Source organism: Pinus tabuliformis, chromosome 2_2, assembly GCF_031772625.1.
Source record: "Pinus tabuliformis cultivar Carrire ecotype Pingquan chromosome 2_2, CPIR1, whole genome shotgun sequence".
NCBI classification, from domain to species: domain Eukaryota; kingdom Viridiplantae; phylum Streptophyta; class Pinopsida; order Pinales; family Pinaceae; genus Pinus; species Pinus tabuliformis.
In genome coordinates, this window is record NC_142300.1 from 206,928,580 (window position 1) to 206,954,666 (window position 26,087).

The window sequence follows — 26,087 nt, forward strand, 5'->3', positions numbered from 1 at the left end:
TTGAAATGCACAAAGAGATTTGATCTCTGACGGAGGGCTGACCAGACCGACTCTAACACTGTTGTTGTATCTGTCTTATTTTTAGTATAAAGAAAAATATGTTTACAATATTGTAATGGCACAGACTCATACCAATACGTAGGCACCCATTTGCAGAGGGCTACAACCTTCTCTCATTCTCCAGTATCTACTGGAAGGGAGCTAAAACCCCCTAGCTCTTGTATTGGCTAATATGTTTACCAATATGTAGGCTTCGACCTACAATTGTCTATAACTTTCACTCATTTTCCATCTGCTACTAGAAGGGATCTCCAACCCCCTGATCTAATCACTAACTACTACTAGCACAAAGCTTTGACTTCCTCACTAAAGGCTCCAACCCTCAGCATCCTCCATGGACCATGTTTCATCAAATTTTCAGACTGGATCCACCTGCTTCAACACATCATAACTTGTAGGCCATGTTTCATCAAATCTTCATATTGGACCCATTACCAACACTTAAGTTCAATATAAAAACTCAAAACTGTAAATCATCATTGTAACACATTCATCCATCATTGAAACATCTTAATCAATCAATCACTAAAACCCAATCGTCAATCTTTGATATAACTAAAACCCAATCATCACTTTTTGAATCAACCAATCATTGAACCTTCTGACACAACTGAATGAAACAATCACTAAAATGTCTAACACAACTAAATCACCCAATCATAAATTTATAATACAACTGAATCAACCATTCACTGAAAACCCAATCAACCGACAACCAAAATTCAACCAATCAACTAGAACAGTCAGATTACTGTACACATAACTGAACTCAAAACATTGCATCAACAACTAGAACCAACTGCAGCCTCAATAATCATATGTCAAAATGTATACTCTACTTCAATAAGGACAACCTGCATGTATACGCTACTTTCTGCAACCCAACCTGCGTATACCTTTAAATATACTGAATCATAAAACTTCTAAACCAAAAATTGTACTAATTAAAGACATTATGAAGCTCTACTGTCATATTACAGAGTTCTAAATAGACAGCAGCAAATATCACCCTTCTTACTCAATCAATCAGTCAGCCAGACTCAATCTCCTTATACAATTAGTTTAACTTTAGATCTAATGAAGACACCATTGACAAATAGTAGTAAAACAACAACGTTGATAAGATAGATTAGTCATTTCTGAAAAACTAGCCCTTCCTCTGCATATGCTACTTGGAAGTCATAAATCCGCTTGTATACGTGCCTTCACCGAGGTGAACCTGCGTATAGATCTGCAAATAATGAATTTTAACCTCGCAGCTATTCAAGACTTCAGATATACCCAGATCATAGTATTTAAAGGATAAAACATGTGTTAGCACTCAGATCTAGCCTATCCATTATCATATCATACAATGATAAGTCATTTCAGGTCTCATGATCCTAATCCATCATTAGATCTCATCCATCATCAAACACTCAGGCACATACTTAGTTCAGATCAAGCAAAGCATCAAAAACCCATAACATGCATATTTTCTTTTGATCTAATTCTTCATAAGGTTTTCATCACTGTCCCACTCTCATACTTAGATCTTCTCCTCCTTATATACTTAGAGCCTTTTTCAATACCATGCACCAAAAAAACACTTAGAACCTATGGTATTCTTAGATGAGATCAAGTAACCATTATTCCGCTCAATATAGGGTTAATACCATGGTATGGACCCCTGGTATTCTTTAACCTTAATTTTCCATCCCATATGCACCTTTTTTTCTGTGAAACAACGTGCATATGTATACGTGCCTTTTATTATATGTATCCATGTGTATACGTAACTTGGACTAGGTTAAACAACGTATACAAATTAAAACATTCTCTCTCCCCAATTTCTTGATTCTGATCTACGATCATCTGTCCAATCATCCTATTTTTATGTGCCATTACTCTATTACCTCTAAATTGACTTGTTACAATGTGATTTTCCATCACTTTATCATTTATGAATTGATTCCTTTGAACTTCCCTACATTTTTTCACATCAGTAAGCACAATTGTCATGTATTCTGTCACATCCTGTTTATACCTTTATCAAGTAGACCATTCATCAAATAGTTTGTCATCAAGGACAACTCATCAAGTAGGTTTCCATCAAGGACAACACCTAATTCATAATGCCAACAATTTCCCGTAACAAGCTTTTGATTTTGATCAGTAAACCTTTGACCCATTATTTTGTTCCATCATTTTGTCACCTCTGATCTGACCTGTAGATTCATCTAGTTACCATATACTTGTTCTGTTACAAATAAATTTCCATCAAGGACAACACATGCATCATAATGCCAACAAAATTTGCATCCCTTTCTCACTCATGTGTCTGAGCCTATGATGTCATAATGTCATATATTATCTTATGGAGGTTAAATCATTAACAAAATTAGAAATACCATTGCATAAATACAATGTACCAACATTTTATCCTTTTAATATTACCAAGGTTCCTTTAGTGACCTTCCAGGTTTTTTCTATGAATGTAGTTACATAGCCTTCACCACTTAATTTCCCTGTTGAAATTATATTTTTCTTCAGGTCTATAACATGCCTTACCTCCTTCAATATCCATTGGTTTCCATTATGTTGCTTTATAAAAACCTTACCCGTCCCAATGATTTTACAGGCTTTATCATCATCCAAACAAATGTGTCCAACATATCCTTTAACATAGTAATGAAAATGTTTCCTATGAGTTATGGCATGGAATGAGAGCCCTAAATCTACCACCTAGGAATCAATAATATTCTCTAATGAAAGAATCAAAGAATCTTGCAACACATCACCTATAATATCCACTTCATGATTTTTCTCCTTTTGTCCATCTCCTTATTTTCCTTTCCAAGATTTGCAGTCTTTCTTCGAGTGTCCTTTCTTCCCACATTTCCATCACACTATCCCTGATCTAGATTTGGATCTTCCTTTTCTTGACTTACTATGATTTAATGGGCTCTTCCTTTTTCCATTTTTCTTCCCCTAGTCTCTGCAGTCAAAGAATTACCTAATGTCTCACTAGATCTTTTCTGTCGCATTTCCTCACTAAGGATAGCACCAACAACATCATCAAACTTTAAAGTACTAGATCCAGAGACATAGTTATTGATAGCCATAACTAATTCATTCCAACTTTTTGGCAATGAGTATAGAAACAACAAATCCCTAACTTCATCATCAAAATCTACCCCTACAGAACTTAATTGATTGGTAACCGTGCTAAATTTATTTAATTGATCAGCAACAGATCCACCTTCTGACATCTTCATATTAAATAGATGCTTCATAATAAATAACTTATTTGAGGTCGATGGTTTTTCATATAGTTTTTTGAATGTTTTCATTAAACCTTCTATTGTCATTTCCTTTGAAATGTTGAATGCCACCAATGTTTCCAAACATATCCATATTGTTCCTAGTGCCTTTCTGTTGAGAATCTCCCATTCTTTATTTTTAAACTTAATGGTAGGTACATATATTTCTAATACATGTAATCTTCCATTTTCATCTTTTAAAGTTGGTAGTTTTGGTCGTTAAATTTCTCAGCCCTAAACCTACCATCTTCTACCATTGCTCCCACTCGAACTAGGAACCCTTCTCTCCTGTGAGTTTATTAGCCAAATATACCTTTGGCTCTGATACCTATTGTTAGAAATTAATTAATGGAGCAATGAAATACACAAAAAACTATGGAAACACAAACAAAAAAACACATAAAACAATAGAGACATAGATATACATGGTTCACCCAATTTGGGCTACATCCACAGAGAAACAACCAATCCTTCCTTTTATATTATCCAACAAAATGAAGAGATACAACCTACAACATATCTGCTATAATTTCCTCTTCACTCTCACACAACCTCATCTCTCTCTCTCACGCTCAGGATAATCATACACAGACCCAAACGCTTTCTTTGGGGGGGGGGGGGGGGGGGGTGTGGGGGGGATGATGGCGATTAAATGGGCAGCGTTAGAATAGGGAGCCAGGTTGCATGAAACAAAAAATTTTGAACAATCAAGAGGATAATCAATCTCCACACCCAACAGATGTAGTGGGAGTAGGTGATGTGGAGGTTGGGACATGGCATCTAGGAGACATGTGGCAATAGTTTTGGTGCCACTTGTCTTGGGAAATAACACATGGAACTAAAGTGAATTGAGTGACACATCATCACAGACCATGGATCGCGGGTAATTTTGCAATGCTTATTGTAGTGGGATCCATAGACCAAAGGAAGGCATGAGTTAGGAATCTTCCACATCATTTGACATAATTATTAATATTTCACCTTAGAGGCTTTTGAAATAAAGCTATTTGGAAATGAATCATGGTGGCATGTGACAATGTTGTGCAATGACATGGTGGGATCCACACTGTCCATGGGGGAATGTGGTAAGGTCATGTAGGCACCAATCTTCCATATGGTGGTACTTGCTGATGTGGAAAGCGTTAAAAGGGCATGACTTTAAATGGGAATAAATTTCAATACAAGAGATGAATTGAGAAAAATTATATATCGTCAAAGAGCCCTCGATGAGCCTAATCCAACAGTGTAATTTGAATTTGATTATGATAAATTTTGGGATTAAGGATTTTTATAACCCCATCTTCACAATGAGACCATGGAGGTTGGGTTAATTTTAACGTAGCACCTCCCATCAATCGAAAATAATCCAAGGGGGTGGGACGGAGTGTTACACCTATAGATACCATGATGTTTAGAAGGATAGCCTGCTTAGTAATCCTATAAGTGAGATTAGGAAGCTCCATATATTCCTTAACCTTAATATTCTAGCCCCAAATGTTCTTGTTGAACTTCCAACTACCCAAGTAGTTATGAGAAGATGGGGCAGGAGATACCGGATCTACCTAATCATGGGATACATACCTCATAACTGAACTTAGTTAAATATACAACTGAAGAATGAGACCCTAAATTTCTCCTACATGAAGTAGCACTCCATGGGGGTAGGAGGAGAAAAAATGGAAGTTTTCAGTATATAGTTGAGGAATGTGGCAAGGTCATATAGGCACTAGTCTTCCATGTGGCGACACTTGCTAATGTGGAAATCATTAAAAGGACATGACTTTAAATGGGAATAGCTTTAAATCTAGGAGTTGGATTGAGGAAATATTTATACAACCAAAAATATCTAGATGAACCCAATCCCATAGTGGCATCTGATTTGATTCTAAGAACTTTTGAGAATGAGGACTTTTATAACACCATCTTCACAATGAGACCATGGAGGTTGGTTTAATTTTAAAGTAACAACTCCCAAAAACCAAGAATAACCAAAGGGTGGGAAGGAGTCTTACACATATATGGATCTCGATTTTTAGAAGGATAGCTTTCTTAGGAATCCTATAAGATATATTGGGAAGTTTTCTATATTCCATAAATTTAATGTTCTAACCTTGTATGTTCTTGTTGGACTTCCAACTTACCAAGTAGTTATGAGAAGAAGGGAGAGGAGGTATTGGATCTACCCAAGCATGGGCTACACACCTCACAACAAAGTCCTAGTTAACTCTATAGCTAGAGATTGGGACCTTGAACCTCTCATGCATGAAGAAACACTCGAGGGGTGGGGGAAGGGGAGAAAATATGGTAGTTTTGAGTAGATATTTGAGGATGGTAGATATTGGCGACAAATATGGGAAAGGGACCCATAACCCTTGTGAACCTGTGAACCTAAAACCTTCTAACTAAGAACCTATAAACCTGTGATTAGAAGCTAGTATAGAGAGTCGAGGCTTGAAGTGTGTTAGATGAGGAAACTAAAGAGAGATTCGTCTCCCTTATTCAGGAATACCAAGAAGAAAAATGTTATTTCATTTGTGTTTTTTCATGTGAAGCTCTATAAAGAGGGAGGATTACTAAGGGAGCCATAAGAATCAGTGAAGGGGTCTCCCTTTGTGTTTTTCCCACCTTCAATGGCCATATGTTGTTTTTGTTTAGCCCAAACTTAGTGATTGAGAAGTGGCATCCCTATTTCCTAGATAGTGAAGGAGATGTGAATTCATCCTCTAATCTTTGAATTGACCCTTTGTTGTGGGGAAAAATGCCTATGCAGGACGATCCTATCCACCTAAGGTGTGACAGTGCCTTAGCAACAAACAGAAACAGCTATTCTAGTATTCTTCCTTTATGAATTAAGAATGAAGAGAGATGGATGGACTAACCGGTGTCTTTTGTTTGTCCCTCGATCCGGTTTCTCTTCTCTTTGGGAGTTCCCAGCTACTTGCCTTCTCGCTCGCCCAGCTTCAACAGGTTCCTGCAAGATCACAAGAAGGGAACACTACACAAAGACATAGATTCATATTCATAACTAGTTCAGGATTAGAAATAAACCAAATACACTAATGCAATCATACATCAAAGACACATCAGCATATAGGAGAAACCAAGATAGCTTTATTGATGAATAACAAGGTTCAGGAGGAGATACAACCAAGAGAGTTCCAATCCAGCATCTCCTTCCCAACAAATGAAATTCCTATCTTCACCTCCCTTCAAAGCATTAAGCACCCAATGATTCCAATCTCAAACCAATAGCAATTCTTTGCAATAGCAAAATTCCATCCTCCAGATCTCATGGAGAAGAGATCCATATATAGATGTTTGGAGTGAGGATGAGTCAGCTTGTGATCTGACTAGTGTCCTCTCTCTCTGTCAGTTCTTACTTCCACTTGGAGACTAAGAGCCTCTTACTCATCACTTAGTCGAACTCAGCAAGGCAAGTGTCATGGAGGAAGATTCTGGAAGCTTCCACAGTCTTGACACCTCTCACAAGAGACCCTGACATTTGTCACTTCCCGCTCAGCGCACCTTGGTAGTGCTTCCACCTGCGTTGCAATGCAACTAGCCAGTGTAGCCTCTGCATTTCAATGCAGGCAGCTAGTGGAGCTTCTAAATTGATCCTGAATTGACTTGTTTTTGAGCAGTTTCTGGTGGAGAACTTCTGTGAATTGCTGTGGTTTGTTAGCCTTGTTCCTCTAGGGGTAGGAACAACATGTTTAGGAACTTTGGATCCCTTGGATTATGGACATTTCATGCTTATAGCTGTAAGGCACAAAAATGTCTATAACAGTTGCCCCCTAAAGTATGAGGCCATTTTTCGGGTGAAATGCTTTATTAGGAGGATCCGAAGTTCTTTCATTGCTGGGAGGAGACCTGTAATACAATACAATACAATACATTATTTTCATACTTTTTCCATGATCTAGCTGAGGCGGGCATTCCCATGCTCAGCTTTATAAATTCATTTTCACGTACATATAACAGACAATCGTCTGATGATGGACTGATGATTCTGAAAGAGCCATCATCCTTTTGGTAGGATGATTATCTGTGCTGCAAAGCTGTACATTTCCATGTCTTTATTTTCTGAATATATATCGCAGCCCGGATGGATGAAACTAGATCTGGGGTCTTCAATCTCGTCCGATCTTCACTCTAAGTACAAGTCGATCCATGTGAGAATTGCTCTGAAGTCGAACATGGAAAGACATCGCTTGATTACCAATCAATGATGTAAACTGTTAACAAGCGCGAGAGGAATCACCGATAATGATGATGACCCTCAAGGTACTGCAGTACAATTCACGTGGTGTGAATAGAGGACTTGGCGTCGAACACCACGCAAAATCTTTCGGTCGAAGGTCATTGATGTATACCTGTCGCCGGAAGTGAGAAACTTGCCATTGAGGCATGCAAGCTTCAAAGTACTGAAGGGGGTGTTCCTAGATCAACTTCTTGGATAATGAGCTGATGTCGACAAGAAGCGATCCGTCAAAGGAGGGCCTTAATGAATCCCACATCAATGACACGGAACGGAGCTAATGATTTTGATGGAGGTGAAAACGATCTGATGACATATGATTCAGGGTGACGGTCATGAAAGAGTATAATGTATGGTAGTGGATGGGACACAGGTGACTTCTCTTCACGACTTCTCTTGAACATATGGCGACACTGATGCGATGGATTGGTAGCATTACCCCAAGTATGGATGGTATGGCGAGACCATGGTGATGTGACCGGTGAATGAAACAACCCAACCCAATTGTGGTACGGAGGAAAAGTGTCATGTTCAAGAGCGACTTGCTACCATCAAAGTTTTCTTGAGTTTCTCCCAATTTTTCCCCAGTCATTGCTGACCAGTACCTGTTTATTTTTGTCAAGCTTGAGAAGGCTAACATATGCTTGTTCTATAACTTGCCCTTCGGGCAACCCATCGCTATGTTTTAACGAGCCTAGCGATAGGGAAACTCGTTCTCGTCTAAAGACAAGTTTGTCGCTATTAATGTTTTTTAACGAGTCTAACGACAAAGATAACTCGGTCCTTTTCATTTTTAGAGAGTCTGAAAAGGTACGTAAAGATTACTCCAAAGTTCCTTTTTCGTCATCTAATCCCTTAAGTCTGAAAAAGTATAAAACAATACAGAAGGGATGAATTTTCGATATTTTTAACGAGCCGAACAAAACAAGCGCTCGATCTTTTTGTGCAATAATCCCTCAGGTCCAAAAAGATTAAAATCTAGAGGAGGGATAGCACTTCTGGTCGCTTTAACAAGCTGGAAGGCCAAAACTCGGCAATCTTTTCATATTTTACGAGTCAGATGAAAAGAGCTTAAAGAAGACTCGTCTTTTGAGGAACGAGTGATAAAATGGGTTAGCAGCTGATTCCAGGTAAGGGTTGGAATTTTCCAATCACGGCAGTGTCACAAGGATGGCTAGTGAAATCACTCTTCGCAGCTGTTCCTCAAAATGGGTAAACAATCAAATGGAGGTGAATGATCGGCCAATGGAAAAGTGGAGGTGACGGTGCAAACACGACCAAGGCTTTAATGGCTGATAAATCTACATTCGCAGTGGTTATTTACTGGAGGATAGTTCATTTTTTAACGAGCTTAAACGCAAGTTGAAACACTTGCTCGATCTTATGTTTATTTTTTAACGAGCATGAACTATGTGCTAAAACTGCTCGATGCGGGTTTATTTTTTAACGAGCTTGAACCTTGCAATAACACTGCTCGTGATAAGTTTGCATGCCCCCAGCATAATAACGCAAATCGAGGTACATGCCCCCCAAGCTTCATTGCATTCAACTCGGTGGTTGGAATGAAGGTTTACCTTTGAGATTTGGAAAGGGGATTGTTTCATTTTTTAACGAGGTTGACACGAGATAAGAACCGTCCTCGTGACTCCTTGTTTCTTTTTTTAACGAGGTTGACACGAGATAAGAACCGTCCTCGGAGCCCACTGTATTTACAGTATTTCTATTAGGGTGATGATCCATGCTGACAAAATGTTTAGGAATCTTCCGAATCCATTAGATATAGAAGATTTCATATTGTAGGTTTCCATTGTGGCTACTTCCGCCAGATTACCCGCAGGCGGTAGGGCAAAAGTACCTATTAAGGCAGGGTATTTTAGGAGACCTACTCCAATATTTTGAAGCGAATGATTGCTTCCATGGATCGTTGGAGTGCTTCTCGTAACTTGTGAACTGTCGGGGAGGAAAGTTTGTTGGTCGACGACTGTAATTCCTCCTTGAAAGGGAAATGCAATCTTCCTGAAGTAGGTCGACACAACTGCGGCCATGGCATATATCCAGGGCCTTCCCAGTAGGATGTTGTAATCGAGGTTTCCATCGATTACTTCAACATCAACTTCTACTGTTTTGCCCCCCAGTTCAACTTGCAAGTTACTTAAAATCCCGTATAGAGTGTATGATCGTCCATCAAATGCTTTTAACGTCGTTGACGATTTCGACAAGGGTGGTGAGCCTAAATTTTTCCAGCAACTCATTGACATAAGACATGTAGATGCCCCCTCATCAATAATTGTTCGATGAACAATTTTGTTGAGGGCTTTCACTTGAATAAGGAAAGCTAGTTGAGCTGGTAACTGAGGGTCATATCCTTTATGATCAAAGGCCACAAGATTGGAATCCATTGGGCCAATCCCACCTATTGTTGATAATAAATCTTGCTCTTGGGAGGGGCAATTTTGCGGTACCTCAAGTGTCGACATAGCAGACAGCAATTAGGCCAGGTCCTCTACTATATTATAATTCTGTGCTACTTTGGCACGAGGATTAAATGTCGATTTGTGTACTACTCCCTTGGGCGGCTTTATCATTGGTTCAGGAATGATGGGTGGCACAACTTCAGTCAAAGTTGTCGTCGAACTACTAGGTTGTTCATTAGCCTTGTTATTCGACAGCTGTGGATTCCCGTAATCTTTATTCCTTGTCAAAGCATCATTCTGCTGCTTTGAGGTGGACAACATAAGCACTTGGGATCGGGAAGCATTTTGATTAGCAACCAGTTTGGTTCCCGGGCTTGGAAACGGATCAGTCAATACTGCTGGGGTTTTTGAACTCTTAAAGAGTTTCTTAACTTCAGCTATATGTGGACAATCTCTCGTCCAATGATCCTCATCGCATATATGACACCCCGCAGGGGGTTTCCTTTTTCTCCCTTTCTTTTTTTTCTTGCCCTCTGGTTGCTTCAATTGTTTGCCCTTGTCGGTCGACATGGCATTAACTTCCGAGGCAAGAAGTTCCTCATTTGCATTTTGACTAGAAATCTTACAGGCCTTTTTAGATGTAGCCTTTGTCGATTTCGTATCTGTTTTGCCAATCACGCCATCGCCGGTGTGAGAGTCATTGTTTGATTTAGGAGGAGGAGGAATTGAGAATTCCGGTCTAGGGGCGTCAGGTATTTTATCGTAGAGCATGCCAGACTGAGTATAGACCAAGTCTAGATATTGCGCACGAGCGATGACTTGCTCTTCCGTTACGACTCCCCCCTTTGCCACATCTTCTGTGATTGTAGGAAGTAAGGATTTGATAAACCATTCAGCTAATAGCTGATCGGGAACGTACGTTTTCACCATCCTACGACGACGTCGCCACTCATGTATATGATCAGATATGTGAGTGGCCGTTGTCTGTTTGAAGTTGGTTAGGAGTTTCGTTCCCGTTTCATACCTTATCAGTAATTGAAAATGGGTTAAGAAAGTCATGGCTAAGGTACTGAAGTTGTTGAACGAAGCTCTAGGCAATTCAATATACCATTTTGCCGCTGGACCCGTTAACGTCCTCTGAAAAAGGTGAAGCCTTATCGAATCATCGTTTAGGGTGTTTGATGAACACCATAGATGAAATGTCATCACGTGATTCGATGGATCTTCGCCTGGATTTCCATTAAATTTAGGAATATCTGACAGAAGTTTATGTGGAATCGCTGGCCACCAAGGGGCATAAGCAATTGGATCATTCGTTAGCCGATTTAGATCTGGTAATTCTAGAGTTGCTACAAAGGGCAACTGTTGATTCAGGTTAGGCGAAGCATACCCAGGATAAGATGGAATCGCCTGAGCAGTGGGTCTTTGCATACCAGCATAATGCTGGCAACTTTGACAAGGTTGATGGGCATAACCACTATAATATGATTGTCCATTACTTACAAAGACCTGTTGCTCAGGTCCTTGATATGATTGCTGGAATGGCGGTTGTTGAGATTGAACCAGCCTTGGTTGTTGGACCATTTGCTGTTGTCCAATACTGGATGATTGACCAAGATGAGGAGTCATAGTACTTGTTTGAGCCTGAGTCGCTCTAGATAAGGAGTCACTAACCTGAGGTTGTGATTGAGTCGTTGAGACAAGAGGCTGTTGTATTGCAACCTGAGAAATTTGGGGTTGACATACAACAGGTAGCGCTTGTACTTGCGACGCAGTCACCACACCAGGTATAGTGGGAATATTCGACACAGGGTGGACTGGTTGCGTTGAATATACAACCCTTGGTTGCTGAGGCAGTATTGGTACCCAACCGCTGGATGTAATTCCAGTTTGACCTGAACTTTGTTGTAAACTCTCATATGGTTGTTCTCTGGGAGGGAATAATGAAAAGGCATACTGCCCTCCATATGGTGGCAATCCAGTAGTTAAAGGGTAGATTGGCCTTTGAAGACACATTGGATCAATTTGTTGAGTTTCAACATAAGAAATACCAGATGATAATCCAGATGAAGAAATAGGAACTAACCATGTCGTCGAAGTAGTCCCTGGTGGGACCCCAGCTTGTTGTTGATAACTTGCTGGGACAGATGGTATACCATTGAACATCGTTGGAGTAGCAGTAGGAGACTGTGCCACTGCTGTGTCGGATGACACAGTCCTAGATGTCGACGGTTTTTCAGACATATCTAGTCTATCCAAAAGATTTCTTAGCGATTCTACAAGAACTTGTGATGAAGGGAGACTAACTTCGAAGATCAACGAGGAAAAGTTGATGATTATTCCGTTTAAAATAAATTTTAACGACACTTGGACACAACTTGCTTTTTCAATTTTAAAGAGTCGAGAAAAAACAAAAGATGACTCTAGTCGCCTTCGATATTTTAACGAGCCCGAAGTGACAAATGCTCAGATGGACTTTTTCCGTTATAGAGTCTGAAAAAGGCCAAAAGGAACTGCTCTAGAGTTCTAGGTAGAGGGTGTGCCAAACTTTTCGCAAAACCGCAGAATACTTTTTAAGGTACGGGCGGTCAATCTTCCTGAATGCTGTGTTCAGTGCATTGCGATCAGTAGGGTGGCCGACACGGCTTCCTAAGGATAAAGGTTTTATGCCTATAGGGGTCTCCCAATATATACTCGACGGTACGTGGGAGCACAATCCATACTGGCGCTATCGTCCCTCAGGAGGAATCACCCACCATCAGTGAGATCGACAGTCACCAGGCTTTACGACGCCGGAACACGTCTCTAGCCTAGACCTCTATGTTGTGCGTTATGTTACAAAGCATTATTGAGTTCATTCAGTTTATTTTATGTTGATCTTTCTTAGAAGTTTGCCTTTTGAGGTTCACCACGAGATGTATAGACAACTTCCTAAATGCAATCTAAAAGGTGATAAGCAAATTTTATCTCTTTTTCAACAATGAAAATCCTAGCTACAAAGGGAAAAGAAAGACACCATCTTTTCTCAAAGAGCAATCAGCACACTCTAAATGCACTTTCCCTAAATCAATCATACAAACTATCAAGATGCAAATGCACAATGCAAGTGTTTGTTTTCCGCTTTCTTAATATTGATGCCTAAAAAGAAAGCTTTTTGCACAACTTTGAATTTGCTTTTAAATGACAAATACAAACAAGTTTACTTTTTCGAAATCAGAAAGGGTAGAAGAGATTACAACACTTAACAATTTTCGAAATGAATACTTGTTTTGACACTCAAAAGAGACAAACTCAAACCAAAAGCAAAAATGAATGTATAACCAACTGTAAACAACCAATGAACTCTCTCCTAAGATCACAATCAACAGATCTGAATCAAGGGCTACAGGATGACTATTTCACTCTTGCAAAGGGAAACTGTAAATGATGCCACAAACACATAAAAACACTCACAGTCTTTTGTACAAAAGGAGGTGGAATTTAAGCAGAGACAAGGGGCTATCAGACAGGTACCTATGCTGGTTACAGGCTGCAAAAAATCAGAGATCAAAACAAGGCAAAACAGAGCAGAGAACCCCAGCTGCACAAGGCCTAACTGGATCAGCGCACCTGTATAACAGGGAAACTGAATTTCAACGCAGGTAGCCTTCACGGGAACTGCGTTGAAATGCAGAGTCTCCTCACAGAGCCTACGCTGAAGGAGAAACGAGAGTTCTCACTGGGTTCTGGGTCACGGTTTGCTATTTAATCTACAGTTTCAGGCCAAATCAAAGCAACAAGCAAGGTACAATCAAAGGGATGCTTTGAAGGAGGGCTAAGATCTATCACAAAGGATCATCAAATCATTTGTGAGTCCATTGTTCAGATCATAGACAAATCCGGTGATTAGATCAAAGCAGCAGCTGTCTACTTTGCATCTGAAAATAGCAGATGCAGTTCGATTGCTGTTGTTGAGTCTATGAAACAAACAATGATAGAAACACAAATAAAATGACTAAACAGATCTCCCCAATGGAGTCGCCAATTTGTTGTGGGGAAAAATGCCTATGCAGGACGATCCTATCCACCTAAGGTGTGACAGTGCCTTAGCAACAAACAGAAACAGTTATTCTAGTATTCTTCCTTTATGAATTAAGAATGAAGAGAGATGGATGGACTAACCAGTGTCTTCCATTTGTCCCTCGATCCGGTTTCTCTTCTCTTTGAGAGTTCCCAGCTACTTGCCTTCTTGCTCACCCAGCTTCAACAGGTTCCTGCAAGATCACAAGAAGGGAACACTACACAAAGACATAGATTCATATTCATAACTAGTTCAGGATTAGAAATAAACCAAATACACTAATGCAATCATACATCAAAGACACATCAGCATATAGGAGAAACCAAGATAGCTTTATTGATGAATAACAAGGTTCAGGAGGAGATACAACCAAGAGAGTTCCAATCCAGCATCTCCTTCCCAGCAAATGAAATTCCTATCTTCACCTCCCTTCAAAGCATTAAGCACCCAATGATTCCAATCTCAAACCAACAGCAATTCTTTGCAATAACAAAATTCCAGCCTCCAGATCTCATGGAGAAGAGATCCATATATAGATGTTTGGAGTGAGGATGAGTCAGCTTGTGATCTGACTAGTGTCCTCTCTCTCTGTCAGTTCTTACTTCCACTTGGAGACTAAGAGCCTCTTACTCATCACTTAGTCGAACTCAGCAAGGCAAGTGTCATGGAGGAAGATTCTGGAAGCTTCCACAGTCTTCACACCTCTCACAAGAGACCTTGTCATTTGTCACTTCCCGCTCAGCGCACCCTGGTAGTGCTTCCACCTACGTTGCAATGCAACTAGCCAGTGTAGCCTCTGCATTTCAACGCAGGCAGCTAGTGGAGCTTCTGAATTGATCCTGAATTGACTTGTTTTTGATCAGTTTCTAGTGGAGAACTTCTGTGAATTGCTGTGGTTTGTTAGCCTTGTTCCTCTAGGGGTAGGAACAACATGTTTAGGGACTTTGGATCCCTTGGATTATGGACATTTCATGCTTATAGCTGTAAGGCACAAAAATGTCTATAACACCCTTTTGGTGTAATACGTTGACTGAATCATCCTTCAGATATTAGATCTAGCTCAATGGCATTCAGATGCAAGAAACTTGTAATGTATATGTGCCTATGGTTGGGAGGAGTGGTAGCCCCTTCTTTAATTTGCCACAATATTAAGAGTAATATATAATTATGTTTATTCCTTTCATATGAACTATAAATGTTGTTCAATACTTCATGTTTAAGTATTATGTTCAAGCTATTATATATGTGTGCATTTATAGGTTGAGATTTTTTGTATAATTGTCATGGATATGCATGATCAGTGTGTTAAGAAATTAACATGGTTTGTTTGACTGTTGAAATACATTCCTATATGAATATGAAATGTTGTGTGAAATGCAAGAAATTCATCTATGTTAAATAAAAATGATATGAGTTTCATAATCATATGTTAAGAGGTAAACCTTAGCGATGGAAACTATGTATTATTTATATGCATGTTGTAATCACTTATTAAAATATATGATGTATGGTGTGTTTTCAAAATGTACATGGTTATGGTCCTTGTCGAGCCGTAAAAAGGGTTTTTTTCACCTCTAATTACCTCACATTAACTTGTCAATCCAGGAACGATTTGCTATCTCAAAGAGTGTACTCAGTTTGAGGCTATCATTTGTCAGAGTAATGCTAGTAGTATAGTGCTCAAGTAAATGCAAGAGTAAATGGACGCTTGAAAGAAAATCTACTTACAGCAAAATACTTTAGAAACTAAATCATGCACTCGGAAAACTAGGCAATTTATCAGTCAAGGGTTCAGTAACAATAACTCATCCCTTTGGAAACTGATGTAACTAAAGGTAATCAAGGAACAGATCATCAATCTGGGGACTAGACAACAAATGCCAACGCCCACTAAAGTTTCAGATCATTCTGCACACCAAAGCAACAGTAACGTAAATAACAGGAAATGGAACGGCAATTAAGAAATGGAACAGCAACTAGAAAATGTAGTAGTAGCTAAGTCTGATGAACAACAACACCTTAATCTACAGGAACAAATGCAGTAATTGTATCCTACAGAAATCAGATGGAAATTTTTACTAAAAGGGTAAATCGGACAGCAAATAGAAATGGAACGACAACCAATTATCAATGGAATATAGAACAGTGCTTAAAGCCAATGATGAATATACAATACCAAAATAAATAACTCACACAACATACAGAGATATTAAGAGAAACAGTAATCTGAGTCTGATACCACAAATATTGATCTTAGTTAGAAAGGGTAACGATCGCAATTCATAATGGAATAGCAATGTCAATTGAATAGCAATCGTATGAAGTATAAACCATAGACGAATACAGTAATACCAACTTAAGAATATTATAGCTCAGTTACTCCGCAATTAAACCTCAATAGCTTTCTGTAAAGAACAGTAATGTTACATTAATGACTTAAAGGAACAACAATATGTTATCAAGTCAGAATGGACAATATTACTTTCCTGTTGCAGAGAACGATATTGTAAATATAATAGAGCTGTGATATAAAATAACAAAACACGCTAAATTACCGATCAAAGCTGATAATGCAAACCACACACGAACTAGAGGTAATAGTACAGGAGCAAGTGTTCCACCAGGGTCGGGCCCTTAGCCTCCAGTGACACACCACTTGAGATTATTCTAGAATCACAGATGGAACAACAACCAAATTTGTATTAAAACATTAAAACAGAGTTACAGTGGATCACTTCTCAATGAGAGTCGATGATCAAAGTTTCAAATACAGGGCAACATTACATAAAAATTAACAGTCTCCCCAGGCTAGCAGTGCTACCCCTACTTATAACAGCTAAAGCAGAGATATAAAGGATGCAAAAATAGTTAAAGCAGTGATCCCTCAGGATCAAAGGATCCCGAGGGATTCGCCCAGCTGTTAGTCCTCAGTTATCCGGTCATTTTCTTGCGCCGAGTCGATATCTCCTTTTCCTTTCCTTGGCTGAGATGTTTTAATTTAGATCGTCTTGTTTGCATATGGTTCCCTGCCAAAGGGACAGCGGTTAGCTTGGCCCTGTCTTTTTCTTTGGAGTGACAATATTTAGTTTTTCCCATTTCCTGCATAAGAAATAGCAATTATTATTGTTTTCACATTACATATAAATCGTTATAGATTTGTCATGATTTCCAATTATCTACCTACTTCATGATGCAAAGATGTTACGAGTTCTAAAGAAAATATGACAAAATAATCAATAAAAACATACCTTCTTTAGTACTCCACACACCCCCCTGCTTACCCTTTTTCATGCCCTCATGAAAACATTGTAGTTGACATGTAAGGCAGTGAGAGAGTAGGCTGGAGATGGGATCTCATGTGGTGGTCTACAGCCATGATGCCTAACTAGGCGTTCAAAAAGATGGCCTGTTTGACCCTTAGGCATTTCATACAGGGCTTGGTATCCAGGTGCAAGGTGCCAAATATTCGGACTCCGAAACCTATATCCTAACCAAGATGGCCCTGCCCTCAAGATAATTTCGCCATAGAGGTTCAAACAATCAGTGGCTAACTTAAAATTCTCGTAATTAAATGGTTCCCTAAGTTGGATGTTCGGATTAGAGGTCTAATATCGAAATTTAGCAGCTGCAATGGCAAGGTCCTTAATGGTACAGAAGTATTCTATCCCTTTCCGATTGATTGATGTATGAATGGGTCCTAACGCGTCAATCACGCCTGGAGTCCTCATGAGGCTCCTATGCTTGTTCCATAACCGTAATGGATCTCTAGGCTCAGCTCTTACCCATAAGTCTAATCCGTTTTCTTGTCTTTGGAAGGCATTATAGGCTTTAAGCCATTTGATTTGATTAACTCCAAATGAAATAAATGCCTGCAGTTGGATATCCCCAACGAAAGGGCCAGGGTTCTGTTATGTGTCCTGATCTAGCACAAGGTTATGCAGATAGAATTCACACAGTAGTCTTTGAACCTTTACTCCATAGTGCTTACAACAATTTATAAAATCATTAATGGTATTAATTTGTATAGGGGCTCCTGCTTTGACGGCCTTAATTTTCAATTGCAAATATCGTTCCATTAGAAACAAGGCATAATTCTTGGCAGGGGCTCTACATGCTAGGACATCAGTGTACAAAGAGCATAAGGTATCCATCTATCTGATAATGACATCTAATCTATGAGTTACCTTTGCGACTTTTTCTTGTTCTTTTTGCCACCCTTCAAAGGCCTGGCTTTTGGATAAATTGACATTCCTTAGCTGCTGTTGTAATTCTTCATACTTTTCTCGAGGAACCGTTTGTTCGGTAAGTTTTTCTACTACTTGCTAAGTTTGCATCAAACCCTCTCATAGGGTTACTGTCCTCAGATCATTTTCCCACATAGTGGTGGCCAGTGGAAGATTTACTTGAATCTTCTTATTGTGTCGCCTTGTGTTTAAAGTCAGTATTCCTTCAGAGGACTGCGCCTCTGTCTAAACTTCCTTGTCATAGGCTGATATATCGTCTGTTTGCACTTCAACATGAGCAACAGTGAAATGCTGTTCCTTTCGCCTTTGAACGACAGTCTGCACTTTAACAAGAGTTTGAATAGCAGATTGCTTTTCAACAGTGGTTTGGACAGCAGACTGTTCTTCGACAACAGTTTGAATAGCAGACTGTTCTTCGACAGGGTTTTGAACAAAAGGCTGAATAGGGGTCTTTCGAACCTTTTTCTTGGGGGGTTTCACCAGAGTGGTTGCATGTCTTCCCCCTGAAGTTCTTTTTGCTCTCTTTCTCATTCTCAAAACCATGATTTGCTGTCGAAGTCGGGTTATCATATTTAGCAATCTTTGTTGTTCCTTTCATAATCGTTTAATTTCTTATGTTTCTTTAGAAGGAACAACTATCTGTTTACTTGGGCCTGGACTATTATCTTGACCAATTCCATGGTTTTCCTCTTGGGGTGCTCCTTCACTATTTTATTCAGGTTACTCAGGAGTAGAAACCTTATCTGGCTCTATTACTTCCTGGGTAACTTCCTTGTCCACCCCTTCTTCCTCATGCAATTCTTCTGGTGTAGTCTGGCTAGGAGCGGATTGTTCCCCTTTTGTATCTTCATCATTTTCTTCTCCTGTCATGCTTACATCATGAACAAAATGATTTTCTTCGTTTTCCTCCTCATTGCGCAATTCTTCGGGTGCGTTTTTATCCTGAGCAGAATGCTCTTTTGGTTCTTCCTCAATTTGGAGGCCTAACAGGCTAAGAGGTTGGGCATATTCACCCATATTGGCCAGAATTTTGGCCAATTCATCCTCCTGCAATGGATTCTACAATGGACTCTCTTCGTGTTGTTCTGTTTCCACCTCCACCTGCTCAGGTTGCTCGATCTCACTTCTTTCTCATTCTCTTCTCCTTCCAATTGCGAGGGTTGCTCATCCACTGAGTCGTCTATCTCCACAGGTTGGCAGGTACTCCCTTGGGGATTTTCCAACCTCCCTCTAATCTGTGCCAATCTAACTAATTTTCTCCATTTTGATGGTCTATCTGGTGTACTGGAAGTATGTTTTCGTTTTGGGGCTAGCGGGGTCAGCGCCCCATCTATTGTAGCAATCAGTTCTTCCCAGCTGCTCTATTGCTGAGAAATACTGTGGCTAACTATCAGCCGTATCAGTCCATGGTGACTTACTACCGATTCCACATGTTGTGACTTTTTCATGCTTCGGGCAACATCATGCAGTAATGAATTTAAAAATGCAGGTAGGTTCACAAAGCATTTCTCTTTTAATACAACTAAGAGTTTAAGGTGTCGTGGTCTTACCATGTCTTTCCTGCCGTCACAGTTGATGTAGCTCTGGATGATCTTCACCAATTCTGCCCATGGCTCTCCTAATGTTGCTGGTAGGACTCCCTTTCCTCTAACTGTCAGGTTTTGGCCTTCATCCTAAAAGATCTTCATGATCTTTTGCAATCTCTCCTTCTTTAGAGTCCACATAGGTCTAGTGGCTGGCAGTGCCGAGACTTCTACAATTACGTCATCAGTAACTGCTTTGTGTTTTCCCCTTACGGTGGAGTGGTTTTCTTGCAAGTTCTGCAAGAATTCTATTGCCACGATATCGTTGGATTTCTGTAGATGATTAAGATAGACTAATCAGCCTGCCCTTTCCAGGATTTCTCGTGCAGTGTCAGAAACTATCAACACCTGTGGTTCTCTTCAAATTGACCTTCCTCCCATGCTTTAGCTTACTGTAAAAACACAGAGATGGCAATGGAACAGCAAGCTGTTCAACTGTTAGAAACATAGAAAAATAGCAAAATTTCAAGGCTCATTCAAATCTTACTAACTGTTGCAGACTATGATACGAGAATATCTTAGGAACAGCAAGGCATGCAAATTGAAAAACGAGATACTGTTAAGCCTTGCTACTCCCGAGTAAGAGTTTTCCGAACAATGGCCTAACACGTATGTCAGCAAACTATGAAGTCAACCGCCCCGGCAATGTGATAGGCCATCCTCGACCGTCAAATGGAGGAGCGGCGGGCCGATCTGTTCTGGTACAGGGTCATAAAGGAACAACATATGCCAAGATGCCATGTTTACAAATGGCGTAGGTTACCGAAATCAAGGTGTATAATAGGATCGCTTAATAAACAAGAAAGTGCGATTACATGATGTGAGGCTGGGAGGATAGGATAGCTGACGTGCACAACGAGTGTAATGCGATCACTGTCTACTTTTCCCGTCATGACTGGTTATGATGGATTTTCATGTTTTTAATGGTTCGGGGAAGTGATATGCATAATATTATTTGACAGATTACAAAGGTATAAGATAGAGAAGGGTATTAATGATTACTATTGGTGTATAAGAAATGTGACTTCAATACCATTAACAGAGCTCTGCTACCGACAGGTGTCCATAACCTTGGCAGAGTTGTTTTTTTCACCCATGGAACCATGATCCTTTGTGTATTCCTAGGAAGTATTGTTGAGTGTCAAAATGGAGGTCATTATGCTGGCTTGGTAACCAGTTAAATCATAATGCCATTCACCAAGAAGGAGTGAAAGGTGGGCAAGTCGGCTCGTGATTAGACCTCCTGTTCCAAGGACTCTTTATTTTTATAATGTGCCTCTTGGACCATATCTCTGGTGTGGTGGCCATAGTGGGAATGCCACTTCACTTTCTTCCTTATGATCACGGTAGGCTGGCTCTTGATGAGACCCCTATCCTGCATTTGACAATTCAAAACATTCTTCTTTTTTTCTTTTTTTTTATAAAATGCTTTCCTATTTATACACAAAGGGTGGTTTGGCCCTCCTTAATATTAGGAATGGTGGAAGAAGTCTTAACATCTCAATAGAAAAGTATAAACCCTTTGTTCTTATTCCTTAATAATGATCCAAGAAGATTATGGGCATTTAAAAAGAAACAGCATGATAAAGATTACCAATCATGTCAGTATTGGTAGGGTAATGACAGCAATAGTGATGAATAATTGTGTCCTTCCTTCGTTCCTCTTTATCAATTCACAGCAATTTCTTGTAAAAATAGCAATTTTATATAATTTGTTGATTTTAGTATGCTCTAGCTTTGTATCCATTGTAAGAGTGTATAGCTGTGCTCCAAAAGACTTGAAACAAAAGGGACAACAGGTATCTTTAGCCATAGATAAAAGGAATATGAGAATGTTGTTGTTTGAAAAAGGAAGGGTAAAGGAATACAAGTGTTGTTCCTTTGAAAAAGGAACAGTAAAAACCGAAAGTGTCGTTCCTTTGGAAAAGGAACAGAAAAACCCAAAAGTTCCATTCATTTGGAAAAGGAACAGCAAAAACCAAAAGTGTCGTTCCTTTGGAAAAGGCACAACAGAAACGCAAGTGCTAAAAAGTGTCATTCCTTTGAAAAAAAGGAACAGCAAAGACGCAAATGTCGTTCCTTTGAAAAAGGAACAGCAAAAATCAAAAAGTGTCGTTCCTTTGGAAAAGGAACAGCAGAAAACCCAAATGTCGTTTCTTTGAAAAAGGAACGACAAAAATCAAAAAGTGTCATTCCTTTGGAAAAGGAATAGCAAAAATCACAAGTGTTGTTCCTTTAGAAAAGGAACAACAAAAAAAAGTCAAATGTCGTTCCTCTGGAAAAGGAACAACAAAAATCAAAAGTGTTTTTCCTTTGAAAAAGGAATAGCAAAAAAAAGTCAAATGTCGTTCCTTTGGAAAAGAAACAACAAAAATCAAAAGTGTTGTTACTTTAGAAAAGGAACAGCAGGAATCAAAAGTATTGTTCCTTTAGAAAAGGAACAGAAGAACACTCAAATGTCATTCCTTTGGAAAAGGAACAACAAAATGAAAATGAAAAAGGAACGGTGGAAACAAAAGGTGGTGTTCTTTTGAAAAAGGAATAGCAACCAAAAATGTTGTCCCTTTAGAAAAGGAACAATAGTAATGGCAAAAGTGCACACCAATGCTGTCTCTTCAGAAAAAATGAAAATACAAAAATGTATACAAAAACTGATTCAACAAAACAAAGAAATTATGTACAAAGTATAAAAACAGGTGAATCACTTAACAAATCATAAGTGAGGAAGATTTCTCTTCCTTGTGTAGAATTTGCATATTGGAGTCCTCGGGTAGTTCCTGGCAGAAGGATTCCCGAGTAAGTGGTTTGCGGTATAATCGAACTCGGTGGCCATTTAATTTAAAGGTATGTCCAGATCCGTCAATAGTGACTAGAGTTAGGGTGCCATTATCATGTACCTTCTGGATTTCATATGGCCCAGCCAGTGAGTCTGAAGTTTCCCGGGAAAATCCTGAAACCTGGAATCGTATAAGAGCGCCCAGTCTCCTTCGCGAAATACTTTCTTTTTAATGAGAGTGTCATGCCATTTAGCTCGCTGCTATTGGATTAATGTAGTATGTTGAAGGGTAGAGAGCCTGATTTCATCTAGCTCATTGATCTGTTGTAATCTATTAATGTGTGCCTCGTTTAAATCTAGGCCTACTTCTTGTGTTGTTCGCAGTGTTTGGATTTCAAAGTCTATGGAAAAAATGGGTTGCTTTCCAAACACCAATTGATATGGTGAATAGCTGGTAGTGCTTCTCCATGTTGTTCTGTAGGCCCACAAGGCTTCTAGTAGTCTTGTAGCGCAATCGCGTCTATGTGACGAAAAGGTTTTTGTCAAAATTGCTTCTATTATTTTGTTGTTTCTTTCTACTTGACCGTTTGCTTGTGGGTGGTATGGAGTTGTAATTTTATGCTGGATATGATAGTTCTTAAGTGTTGCAGCAATCTTGTTACCAGCAAACTATGGTCCACCATCTGTAATTATGTCTCTTGGAAGCCCCTATTGCACAAATATATGAAACAGGAACTGTATGACAGAATCCTCTGTAGCTTTCGGTAATGCTTTTGCTTCAACCCATTTGGTGACATATTCTGTTGCCACCAAAATATATGTTTTCTGGTTTGAGGATGGGTTAATTGGACCAACAAAATCAAGTGCCCATCGCTCGAATGGTTCAATAACCAGTTGTGGGTTCAGGGGCATTTCATCGGCCTGACCAGGGCGTCCTGCTCTTTGACAACTGTCACAAGTTTGAACGAACTTCTTTGCATATTTGAAGATCGTAGGCCAATAATACCCTGTTTGCAACACCTTATGTCCATTTCTCTTATCGGCAAAGTGTCCGCCACATGGTCCGCCGTGAAAAGCTTTCAAAATATCAAAAATTTCATCCTCCCGGACACATCTCCTGATGTGCATATCCGCTCCTGTATGGAACAGGTAGCCCCCAATCCAGGAAAATCGAGCACTTCGCTGGAAAATCTGTTTTTGTTCATTGGGGGTTAGATGTTTTGGTAATTTACCTACTACTAAGTAATTCACAACATCAACATACCAGGGTGTTTTAACAGTGACAGCAAACAAATGCTCATCTGGAAATTGATCTTCAACTGCTGCTACATCCACTGGTTTTGTCATTCGCGAGAGAAAGTCAGCTACAGGATTTTCTTTTCGAGGTTTGTCCTTGATTGTAATATCAAATTCCTACAACAAAATCAGCCATCTAGTTATTCTACCATTTGTGATTGGTTTATTTGCTAAATATTTTATGGCAGACTGATCTGTGTACAAAATAACAGGATATCCAATAATGTAATACCTGAACTTATTGACAACATGTATTACAGTTAGAAATTCTTTTTCAGTAATAGTATAATTCAATTCAGCAGGGGATAAATTCTTGCTAATATAATAAATTGCATATGGTTTTTTATCTTCTTCCTGCCCAAGGACCACTCCAATAGCTGTATCTGAGGCATCTAATGAAATCTGGAATGGCAGGTCCCAATTTGGTCCTCGAAGGACTGGAGTTGTGGACACAAGCTTCTTCAGATCCTGAAAAGCACGGTCACATTTTTCTGTCCAAACAAAGTCAACATTACCTGTTAGTGCATATAGAGGTGCAGCAATATGTGAAAAATGTTCTATAAACCTTCTATAATAACCAGAGAATCCAAGAAAACTGTGTACCTCTGTTTGAGTAGTAGGAGTGGGAATTAACAAAATTATTTGAAGTTTGGCTGGGTCTACTTGTATGCCAACTGCTGAGATATAATGGCCTAGAATAAGTCCTTCAGTCATCATCATATAGTATTTTTCATGGCTTAAGCAAACCCTGGTGGCAATGCAGCGCTGCAGGACTCTTTCCAGTGTGTCCAATGCTGGGTCAAAATCATCTCCATATGGTGTAAAATCATCCATGTAGACTTCGAGCCCCTCATTTATTAGGTCCAAAAAAATGTTGAGGATAGCTCTTTGAAATATGGCAGGAGCATTGCATAAGCCAAAGGGTAGAACATTGTAGGCAAATGTTCCCCAGGGACAAGTAAAAGTGGTTTTGTCTTGGTCTTCAGGGGCAAACTGAATTTGATTATATCCACTGAAGCCATCTAAGAAAGAAAAGAATTTCTTTCCTGCTAGAGTGTCTAATACTTGGTCAATGACTGGAAGGGGAAAGTGGTCTTTTTATGTTGCTTTGTTTAGTTCTATAGTCAACACAAATCCTCCACTTTCCATTCTTCTTTGATACCACAACAAGTGGAGAGACCCATTTACTATCGAAGATAGGGTAGATGAAGTTAACATCTAAAAGTTTTTGAAGTTCATCTTTTACAACGTCTTTCAGATGAGGATTAAGTCTCCTTTGTGGTTGGCGAACAGGTCTTGCATCCTTTTCTATGTATATGTGGTGTGTACATAACCTGGGATCAATTCCTTTCATATCAGGGTAGTCCCATGCAAATTCTTCTTTATGTTTCCTAAATAATTGGGTGAGCTTCTTTTCTTGTTCGGAAGTCAGTTGGCATTAATGTTTAAAGTCTTCCCGAGCTCAATTTCCACAATCTTGCTATTCGAAATAGTGGTAGTAGGTATTGTTTGATCATGCGTATTTTTAAGAAGATCCTCTTCTAATTCATTATCAAATTTTGCTTCTATCATGTGACATTGTATGTGGGATCTGGGTTCAACTTGACAAATGAAATTATTAATGGCATCGTCTTCTATTTGGTCTTTGAAATCGAGGGCCTCTTGTATGGTTAATGGAGATCTAATATTTTCGGTGAGGTATGATACAGGGTGCTTGTTAGTTTTTATTATTGTGACACTTGGCTGCACTGGGGGGTATAAAGCGAGATTCTTAATATTTGTCCCCATAGTAATGGTCATATTACCTTGTCGGCAGCCAATATAAGCATCGGCAGTTGTGAGCCAAGGTCTGCCTAAGATCAATGGATGTCCATCAAGTCGGTTTTTGGGGTTTATTATCAGAAAATTGGCCGAATACTCCCAGGAATCAATAGATACCATAACATCCTGTAGTGTGCCCTCTGGCCTAACTATAGATCGATCAGCCAGTTCTAATAAAATGGAGGTCTGTTCTACTGATGTAATGCCTAGTTTTTGGCAAGTCGTGGTTGTTAGGATGTTAATTGCATCTCCTAGATCAACTAATGCATTTGA